Here is a 10791-nt window from a genome sequence, read left to right as displayed (position 1 = left end):
GGATTTATTTCGCAGAGTGCAAAGATTACATTCGCCATAAATCTCCGTGGCCAGCTTGGAGCCGTCACACAAATAGTTAATTAGGCGGAAAATAGCAAGGGTGCGCGTTGGCAAATGGTGGGCAACTCTTCTTAAGCTAAAACGTTGCTCTAGAATTAATTATGTATAATGCCGGAAACTGTCAGGCAGGACACATGGCCCACACATTCCGGTGCCTTCACAACGAGGTGAACGTCGTCAAAGGTTCGCGCACGTTCTGTCAGGCAGAGACTCGTTTTGTATTGCATTTCGTGATTCTACTGTCATGTCCCAGCTTGACCTAACGGCCTAACTAAGCGGCGAGGTGACCGGCCTGATGACCATGTGTGTGTGTGTGTGTGTGTGTGTGTGAGAGAGAGAGAGAGAGAGAGAGAGAGAGAGAGAGAGAGAGAGAGAGAGAGAGAGAGAGAGAGAGAGAGAGAGAGAGAGAGAGAGAGAGAGAGAGAGAGAGAGAGAGAGAGAGAGAGAGAGAGAGAGAGAGAGAGAGAGAGAGAGAGAGAGAGAGAGAGAAGGGGAATGGCATGCTTCAACGCCAGGAGAACAGAAAAAAAAAAAATGAAGTTGAGACAGGCATAGACAGATAAATACATTAATAAATAATCAGAGAGAAAGAAAGAGATGAAAATCGGGGCTAAAACAGACATAGATCTACAGACAGACAAACAAGTCGACAATAAGCAGACAGGACAGATATAAAAAGAGGTGGAGACAGATGCAGGCAAACATGCGCTGACAAACAACTGGAAATATAGACAGAAAAAAATGCAGAGGCTAAGACAGTTATAAGGACATCCAAACACAAATAGGCACATCAATACACAATGGGAGGAAAAGACTGGTAGAATGAATAATGTGGAGAGCTGAGTCTAAAAGAGATACAGGATGAGCTGCAGAGAAATACAAAGCACACCCGCTTATTGGAGGCGCCTCTCGTGATGGATATACTGTACAATGTGTAAATGTCAACTCTTCCTTGCTTCTCGTCACTGGCTTCACTCCTCTCCCGTTCCCGGTGTTATACAAAGCGGGAGTTTGAAGCGTTTCAGTTGTATCCATGTTTCCCAAAATAAACAAAACGTACATTCCACTTTTAGTTTCCTTTCATACAGTATTTCCAAACTACTAAAACAAGATTAAACTAAATTAAGGCTTACATTTCCATATTTTTGGATCAAACAACTATTTTCATTGTGTATTAAGAGAAATATTTGTTGTTAGTATTTTGAAAGGTTCTTGCTTATGCTCCGCAAAAATCGCCTTACAATTTACTATTTTTGAAGCACGGTGGCCGCCTGGCGAAGGAAGGCTTGTTGACGCACTGACAAGCCCCACTGCACATCGTGTGTCCGCCCAGAGAGCTAGTCCCCGTGTCTGGAAGTATTCCATATATCAACGTTACTTCCATTTAACAATACCAACAGTGAATCTCTGAATATTATATACTAATTCTATGCACCATTTTGTTGCTATTTAATGGACCAACACAGTCATACTTCTAATTTCTGAGCGTCGTGTGTATTCCTCCGCCAGCTGAGGAGCAACACATTGTGTGTATGAGCCCAGTCTGCAGCAACACTCCTGACCTTTTCTTCAATAGTCCGTTGCTCTTTAAAAGCGACGCTAAAAAAACAGAGAAATTTTGGAGGAATATATTTTTGCTTTTTCCTCGCCTGGGATTTGGGTATTTTATTGTTCTCTTTGCAGGATCAGATTTAAAACATACATAAATGAAGAATGACTGGTGTTTTGTATTATTTCCAGCAGTGCATTAAGTTTCCAGGGAGACGTCGCTCCTCCAGATATAACGTTCCCTCTGGACGCCTCGCAACATAAAAGCATTTACTTCACATTTACAAGGCAAACTATTTCAAGTCTTACGTTTTTCTTCACGAAGTGAAGAGAGGCAATCTGCACTTAGCACGTACAACAGTCTCAAGCAAGAGTGTTATTGTGTTGGGTTGAAAGTTCCCTTCACCTCAACAAAGCCCTTCCCCTTCCTCCCGTCACCACTAATTGCCCTCTCCTTGCAAAATAGCTTACCTTTTCATATTTCTACTGATCCTGACTCTAATGTAAAAACACACAAGGCTGGCAAAATTACCCGTGTTACGAACAGAGCCCAGTGCTTTCCTGCTAATGTCTGTCATCACGTAACTCAGCTGCTCCAGATCACGTGTTTGTGGTCTCAAGACTGAAGGGTTACTCACCATGACTAGTAGATGAAGACAAGGAAGGGCGGTGCGTTGGTGAACCTTAATTGCACTGCCACTGGTGCTCCTGAAGGCCTGAACGTGCTGTGTTGCTAGCCTGTAAAAGAGATACAGAACCTTTCATCTTGGATCAATTGTATTTAGATATTTCACATGATTTACTTAGATTTGTATAGTGAAGCAAAGTAAATATGAAGTAAAATAGTCGGGTGCTTTCTTCTTCAATACACAGTAAACAAAGCTGACAGAAAATAAATTTCCTACACTGCTTCTGTGAGAAATTTTTTTCTTTATTCTTTTTTTTTTTTTTGATGGCGCGAAACACGAAGGTGATCATCGTTACCTGCTTTCTAGTAACAAGCGACAAATGACAAACAACACCAGCGAACTTATTAATTCGAGGTCGAGAGAAGTCTTTTGTAACACAAGACATCACAATAATGATACTCATGGTAATGGTGATGATTACCATGGTGTGTGTGTGTGTGTGTGTGTGTGTGTGTGTGTGTGTGTGTGTGTGTGTGTGTGTGTGTGTGTGTGTTTGCGTTGTGCCTATAGCCAGATAGGGAGGGTACAACCATATGAGTACTACCAGACTGGTGTATTTCCCTCCACCCTTTATGAGACAGGCGCCAGTGTGATCGCGTCAAGGGATTATTGGATCACTTCAGGAGCGGCGCTTCACGAGGTGGTGGCCTCGAGACATGTAGTAGGTATACAGTATGGCGGGGTGGGAAGCAATGGGAGGGCTGAATACAGAGTAATATTACCATCACCTTTAGATTACCCTCCAAATGTCCTGTTTCACACTAAATAGTAGTTTCAGTAAAGGCTCGCTTGTTCTGAGAAGTGTGTGCAGTAACGCCCTTATAAATGCCATGTAATGCGAGGGTTCCCTGTCATAATTTTGGTCTTTAAATCACTGATGTGTATCTTGAGGTGGTGATCAGTACATTGCCACGTCATGAGCCAAGCTGAACAGCCACGCCACTCCCTTCACCTCGCCTTGCATTCATGGAAGACATGCATCATCATGCTGGTCATGTTAAGTCTTCGCCCAGGCACCGTAAGAATGGTTCGGGGAAAGCTGTGATAGGAAGCAAGCGATCAAGAGGTGGTGACAAAAGCGAGTAGTAAAAGTGGCTCGGGAGTGAGGATCCCTTTGTTTGCCAGTGTCCCACTGCAGCCATTACTGTAATTGTGATCAACCGCTCGGCCGGCAAGCTGTGTTCAATCTCGCTTTGATCTCCAACAAAAGTCTCGCGTTAATTTTTCTGCAGCATTCGTAATTCATTTGTGTTAATGGTGATTTTGCCCCCTTCACGTGCTCTAGGGAGCTTTGAATATTAGTACTGGTGTTCATGATGGAAAATACTCTTATGATAACACTACTATTACTACTACTACTACTACTACTACTGTTGTTGCTACTGCTGTTACTACAATAATGATAATACTAATGATGATGATAATAATAACAATAATAATAATAATAATAATAATAATAATAATAATAATAATAATAATGACAATGATAATGATAATAACAATAATAATAATAATAATAATAATAATAATAATAATAATAATAATAATTATTATTATTATTATCATAAAAACAATAATAATAATAATAATAATAATAATAATAATAATAATAATAATAATAATAATAATAATAACAATAATAATAATAATAATGATAATAATGATAACAAAAACAATAATAACAATAATAAGAATAATAAGAAAAATAATAACAACAATCATAACAATAATAATGATAATAATAATAATGATAATAATAATAATAATAATAATAATAATAATAATAATAATAATAATAATAATAATATTAATGATAATAATAATGAAAAAAAAAATAATAACAATACCAATTATTACAACAATAACAATAACAAGAACAACAACAACTACGACAATAATTATAATAACAACAATAATAACAGAAATAATGAGAACAAAAAACAAAAATAAAAGCAAAAACAATAAGAACAAGTCCAACAACAACAACAACAACAACAACAACAACACAACAACCATCACCCCCTACCACCACCACCACCACCACCACCACCCCAAGCAACAACAACAACAAAATTCTTAGTAATACAACCCGTGACGTCACCACCACCACCACCACCACCACCACCACCACTAACCTCTCCCCTCCCTCCCTCAGCCGCCCTTCACCCATGACTTTCAAGTAAATAAAACGTCTCGAGGTGCCACAAAACCACTGCAAACCATGATATCCCATTCACTGCTGGGAAAATACTGCTCATGACAACCTAGTGAATTCAGACGCTTACTTTTGTGCTGGACTCATTCAACTAGGACTAGAGAGGTAGGCAAAAGTGACGTCCTGCTCTCTCTCTTGTGTGGGAAGACATGAAGAGTGATGGATGGATGGATGGATGAGTCACGGAGAAAGATCCAAGTGAGAAAAATAAGTGTAGTTTTAATAGTTAGTAGTGGTGGTGGTGGTGGTGGTGGTGGTGGTGGTAGTAGTAGTATTAGTAGTAGTAAAAGTGGAAGAAGAAGAAGAAGAAGAAGAAGAAGAAGAAGAAGAAGAAGAAGAAGAAGAAGAAGAAGAAGAAGAAGAAGAAGAAGAAGAAGAAGAAAGAAGAAAAAAAAGAAAAAAAGAAAAAAGAGAAGAATAGAAAGGCGACGAAAAATATATAAGCGTGGTGGTCTAAAAATGTCAGCAAAAAGCTCCCAATAGATAGATAACAGTAAAAAAATTACAACGAACTAATAAACACACCAAAAAACAAAAACACTCGTTGACACAAAACCCTGGTAATGTTTCCCGCAGTTCTGCCACAACAGCCGTGATTCCCCCAGTGCACAACCCGACGTGCATGTTAATTAGGAGCTAAATTAATGGGTTGTCAAAGTGGCTCCGAACTCGCTTCTCGTGCGGTGGGAATCTGTGGCCTTGCGTATACCAACAAACTCTCTCTCGATATGTGCATGTAGGAGTATATGTGTATGTCTTTTTTTTCTCGATCCTCAACATGTAAGCAAGATATACATACACAAGCACATTTTCCTCATAAACCCAACATTCCTAAAAACTTCCGCCGCATCTCCGCTGTTTTCAAAGGCTCAAGTTGATTCTCAGGGTGTTTTTAAGGCTTTGGTGACAGATTAATAAGATTTCTACATTACTAAGAGGATAAAACAATCATGAGAACACAGCTAACCATCTATGCGGTCTTGGTAATCAGTAGTAGTGAAAAATCAGTGAGTTTTCAGGATGTTTTTACGGTTTTGATGACAGATTAATAAGATTTCTACATTTCTGAGAGGAAAAACTAGTCATGAGAACACAACTGTGGCCTCGGAAATCAATAGCAGTGCAGGAATAAAGGGTTTCTGAATTTAGGAGGAAGAAGAGACGGAGAGACCAGATGGAATAAGAGAAGCTATGTTGAAGCGTATGAGGAAAAACTGCAGTAAAGAAAGTGGAAGGCATAAAGAAGCGAAGAGGGGGGAGGGGAAGCAGTATTGAAGATATGAGTTACGGGATAAAGGCGCAAGCTTATGATGAGAAGGGAGGGAGGAAGGGAGGAAGGGAGGGAAAGAGAGAGAGAGGGAGGACTGGAGATAAGAGGCATACGTGTATATAGTGTGAGGGAAGAGGGGAGAGATGCTAAAGGTAGAGGGAGAGATGGAGGGAGGAAAGAAGTGAAGGAAGTGCAGGAGAGAGGGAGAGAAACTGAAGGGAAGAGGAAAATGGCTATAAGTGAGTGAGATTAGCAGAGAAAAGAAGAAAAGAATGAAGAGAAGAAAGCGATCTCTCTCTCTCTCTCTCTCTCTCTCTCTCTTTCATTGGTTTGATTTGACCATTACGTAACCTTCTTCCTTATCTTCCCTCTCATTTTTTTTCTTCGTATCTCCCCCTCTTCCAAGATTTCTCTCTGTTCCTTTCCTCCTCCTCCTCCTCCTCCTCCTCCTCCTCTTCTTTACCCTCTTCATCATTTTCTCTCTACCAAGAAGTGGAAATAAAAAGAGTAAAGTAAATTTTTTTTCAGATATTCTTTGTCCTTTCTGTCCCTTTCTTCACCATTCTTTTGCGGTGAGTGACGTGAAAAGAAGGAAAGACTGTGCTTGTTTTGGCTTTTGCTTTTGTTTCTTGTTTACAAACGGAATTGTCGACGCTCACATTCTATTTTACTTGGTTTGTGAATTATATTTGCTTTTTTGTTGCGCCTGAAGGTGTTACTGGTATATGCATCTGAATAGTTTCTTAATGAGTTGGAGGGAGTTCGGCAGCTGAAGACCTGAGGGGAGTACTGAGCTGGCGTTAAGAGTTGTTCATTGCTCTGCCTGAAGGACGTGAAAGGTGAAAGTTTACCTGACTTCTTCTCCTTTGAAAGTCATGATGCTGAATCTTGATAATGTTGTCACCGATTGCAATATACAATTCATTACGATACTTTAATATATTGTCCTATATTATATTAATCTAGTAGTTACATAATTTTTCTGAATTAATCTTTCATTTTAAAATGGTAGAATAATCTTTTGTGTCTTTAATACATATTGCTGGAAAGAATAGTCGGTGCAGCTCCAAACAGAAATACGATATGATTTTTGAGCAGGAAATTGTACAGGGTAAATATTGCAGTGGTATTAAGTTCACTCCCACTGCGGTACATGATGCCACAAGCTTTGTATTAGCTGGAATGAACTTTACGAAGGTGTTTATTCCAATCTACACATCCACCAACTTCCATTTCTAAGAACTTCGTGGACAGGACGCATCAAAACGCTCTGGAGCCAATCACGCACTACATATCTACTCTGAAACAATGTGAACTGTGCTTAAGGTTTAATCTGTTAACTTTTATTTTGTCAATATTGTTACAATTTCTGAAGTAGCTTTCTGTGAACTGTTGAGGTTTATGTTCTGTAACAATAGTCAATAAATGTAACATTGTCAGAATAGCTGTTAGAAGCATAAACAAGAAATATGACACGTCTTGAAATAGAATCTTGAGGAACATCCCGCTTGATAGAACTATACTTAGAACACTCATACACATTCCTTACGTTCGGTCAGTGAACAGGTAGTAAGAGAACTCAACACGCCTATACAGACAGGAGGGATGGAGCACTGCAGACACATAACTACCACCATGAAGGAAGAGACGAAGGAATTTCTTGAGGAGATTGTAGTGGAATTAACAAAACAGTGTCAGGAGAACAGGAAAGAAAGAGAGCAAAGCGCCTTAAATCCAGCGAAGGAATTTGAAGCATCTACATTTAAAATACATCGAGACTTACCATGAGGTTAAAAAGCATAACAAAAGATAAAGGCTCAGACGATTACAGAGAAGGATTTGAAATGTAATAAGTTATTGCGAGAAAGATATACAACAAGACGTCAGTTTGGAAATATGGAGGAAATGTACAAAAATGAACGGAAGGAGAAAAAGAAGACGCAGAAGGCTTTCGAAAACTTGTATGCTCATGTCAAGAAGGAAAAGAAGAAAGTGATCAACATGTTCCACGAGAAGATTGCACAGACGTAGTGATGAAGGTCAGTCATTAAGGAACAAGACGAAATGTTTACCGAGGTAAAGCAGGAAAGAAACAAAACCATGCTGGAGTTAAGCAATGCGAAGGGAAATCACATGAAAGATGTGGAGGAAATGAGTATGGAACCAACGCGTCCTGTTGAATAGCCATCGTAAAGACTGTAGTGTAGATATCAAAGAAGGACGAAAAATACACCAAACTGCCAAACAGAAAGAAAAAGCGAACAGGTTGTTAAAAAGAAATTACAAGCTACACAGTCTTCCCTATACATCAGAATGATCATTTGACATAACAAGTCTGTCCTTTGCGATGGCTGCGGCATCGTTAATAGAACAAAACTTTTGCCCTGTACTGCACACTGGCGGAATGATCCCTTGATAGAAGAAAATGCTAAAAAGTGCCAGGAAGATCCATTAACAGAAGAAAAGCCTCGTCCAAGAAGATCCATTGATAGAACACTGCAAAAGGTGTTGGGAAGTAGCATCAATTACAGAAAACTGCTAACATCGCATGATACAAGAGTCACAATGTTCGTTTGTACGTGAGGGAGATGGCTTGGCAAGAAAACACTGCCATCGTACATGCAAAAACGGACCTGAATGAATGACGTTACCTCAGTGAACGGAAGAGTGAGTCTATCGAGAAGACAAACAGGAAGATGAAGGAGAAACGGTTGGGGGAATTGAGAAAAGGCACGCTTTGTATTTTGGAAAACTTGAGAAGACAACTAATGTAATTACACCAGCGAGATGAGACCTTCGCGGAAATGATGATGTTAACATCTGAAAAAAATACGCAATAAAAATATAAGAAAATAAAAGGAATGAAAGAAAAAAAAACTTGTAGCATAAAATAATTGATAAAAACAATATATAAATAATCATTTCACGGTGAAATTCGATGTATATATTTTCAGCATGAATGTCTCCATCGTTGCAGCCTTGTAAGTAACCTCCGCGTTGATCAGAGTCCGTGTTTTGTGTTTCAGCGTCACAAATCAAAGGGCAAACTCTGTGTTCAGGTATTTTCTTCCAGTGTCTTTATAAAGGTGGCTCTCCAAGGGAGCTGAAGGTGACTCCAGTGCGCTCAGTGAACAGGCTGTTTGTTGGTTCCAAGTCACTAGCGAGCTGTGGAAGGTTGCATTAATCTATGATAGGGATGGCTGGAACTAACCTCATTCCATCATGCACTCAAATATTGATGAAAACAACGAATAATAAAGTTTTCTGTGATAATAACATAACTGATGCAACAGCCGTGAATAATGACTCAGGAAAATTGACTACATTTGCTTTTACATCAAAATATTTCCAGTGTGTACGTGATGAGGGAAATGCCACTGTAGTTTTGCAAAAATAATGTTTCTAGGAAAAAAAGCACAATCGTTTGATGCGGCTGCTGCGGCTGATGATAATGATGGTGGTGATACAGATGTCATTAATAGTATATGATATTAACTTCAGGAAAACAACTAAGCGCCTTCATAGCTCAGTGGCTAGAGCGCTGGTCTAGTAAACCAGAGGCCGGGAGTTCGATCCTCCCTGAAGGCAGGCGTACACAACCGTTGTTTTACCATGGTGCAATGCTGCAGTGGTGCCGCTCATTGACACACACTGCCACAAAGGATTCACTTTAAAACTATCCTCCTATAACTTATTTCTATCTGTAACTTCATCTCTGGTTTTCTTTTTGAACGTTCTATTGCTGCTGTGGTGTAGACGGTGACTGCTCCTCTGACTCTCTTAACAGTGGTGTTGCTCAAAATCCTGTTTTTATTAATCACTTTCTTCCTATTCTTAATCAGTGATCTGAACCAAACTTATTGGCTTATCCACTTCTACGTTGATGATACCACCCTACACTTTTTCATGCCCTTTCAGACGACCAAACCTCCAAGAAGTTAACAGTTTCCACAGGGACGCCACAGAACACCCGACTTCTGATCTTTCTAAAATTTCTGATTGGGGCAGAGAAAACTTACTATTGTTTAATGCCTCAAAAAATCGATTCCCCCATTTGTCAACTTGATTCAACTTTCCAGACGACTATCCATTCCTCTTTAGTGACACTCAACTGTTCCCCTCTTCTACGCTGTACATCCTCGACCTGTCCTTTTCTTATAATCTAAATTGGAAACTTCATATTTCACCTCTAGTTAAAACAAGTTCTATGAAGTTAAGGTTTTCTGAGTCGTCTTCGCCAGGTTTCCTCACATTGTCAGTTCCTATTATCTTTTACCGCTATTTTCACGCTAATTGCTCTTTTGATCCTGCTAGCTCCATGTATCCTCTCCTCCCGCAGTTTCGCTTCACAAGGTTTCTTTTGCTTCACTCCTATCCTGTCTGCCTTTCTAATACAAAAGTTAACCAGTATTTTCAATCATTCGTTATGGTAAACTCTGGAACCCTTGCTTGCTTCTGTATTCCTCCCTGCTATGGCTTGAACTCTTTTGAGGAGATTTTAAGAAATTTTTCATCCAATATTTGATGATTCTTTTATTATTTTTTATTAAGCCATATTTTTATTGCAGTCCTTGACCAATTTCTTTCTTAGATAAAAAAGTAAAAAAAAAAAAATTATCACGAAAGTTTGAGTTAGACTTTGTGTGTGTGTGTGTGTGTGTGTGTGTGTGTGTGTGTGTGTGTGTGTGTGTGTGTGTGTGTGTGTGTGTGTGTGTGTGTGTGTGTGTGTGTGTGTGTGTGTGTGTGTGTGTGTGTGTGTGTGTGTGTGTGTGTGTGTGAGTGATTGCGCGTCCTGGACATTTTATTTAATAATGAATAACGAATAAATGAACTTTAAAATATCAATGAGCCTGAAAATGGTGTGACGCGTCCGTGCACGCTATGAGCACCTGACGCCACTCACGAAAAGAATAATAAATAATAAAACAATAAAAAAAAAAAATGAGAGGAAAAATACATCCACTTCATAATTTTAAGAAGCCCAGGGAATGTTTGCGAGTGAGCATTTT

The 10791-nt window shown here is 39.3% G+C and overlaps 1 non-coding gene across 1 annotated transcript; it reads left to right on the top strand.

Moving 5' to 3' along the window:
- The first annotated feature begins 9297 nt into the window (after positions 1 to 9297).
- Positions 9298 to 9370, top strand: Trnat-agu. Its single transcript has one exon. It is a non-coding gene; the product is annotated as a tRNA-Thr (tRNA).
- Positions 9371 to 10791: the final 1421 nt, after the last annotated feature.

This window comes from Portunus trituberculatus, chromosome 42, assembly GCF_017591435.1.
Source record: "Portunus trituberculatus isolate SZX2019 chromosome 42, ASM1759143v1, whole genome shotgun sequence".
Taxonomy (NCBI): Eukaryota; Metazoa; Arthropoda; class Malacostraca; order Decapoda; family Portunidae; genus Portunus; species Portunus trituberculatus.
The sequence above is the reverse complement of the archived record's forward strand: the minus strand, read 5'-3'. Positions and strand labels throughout refer to the sequence as shown.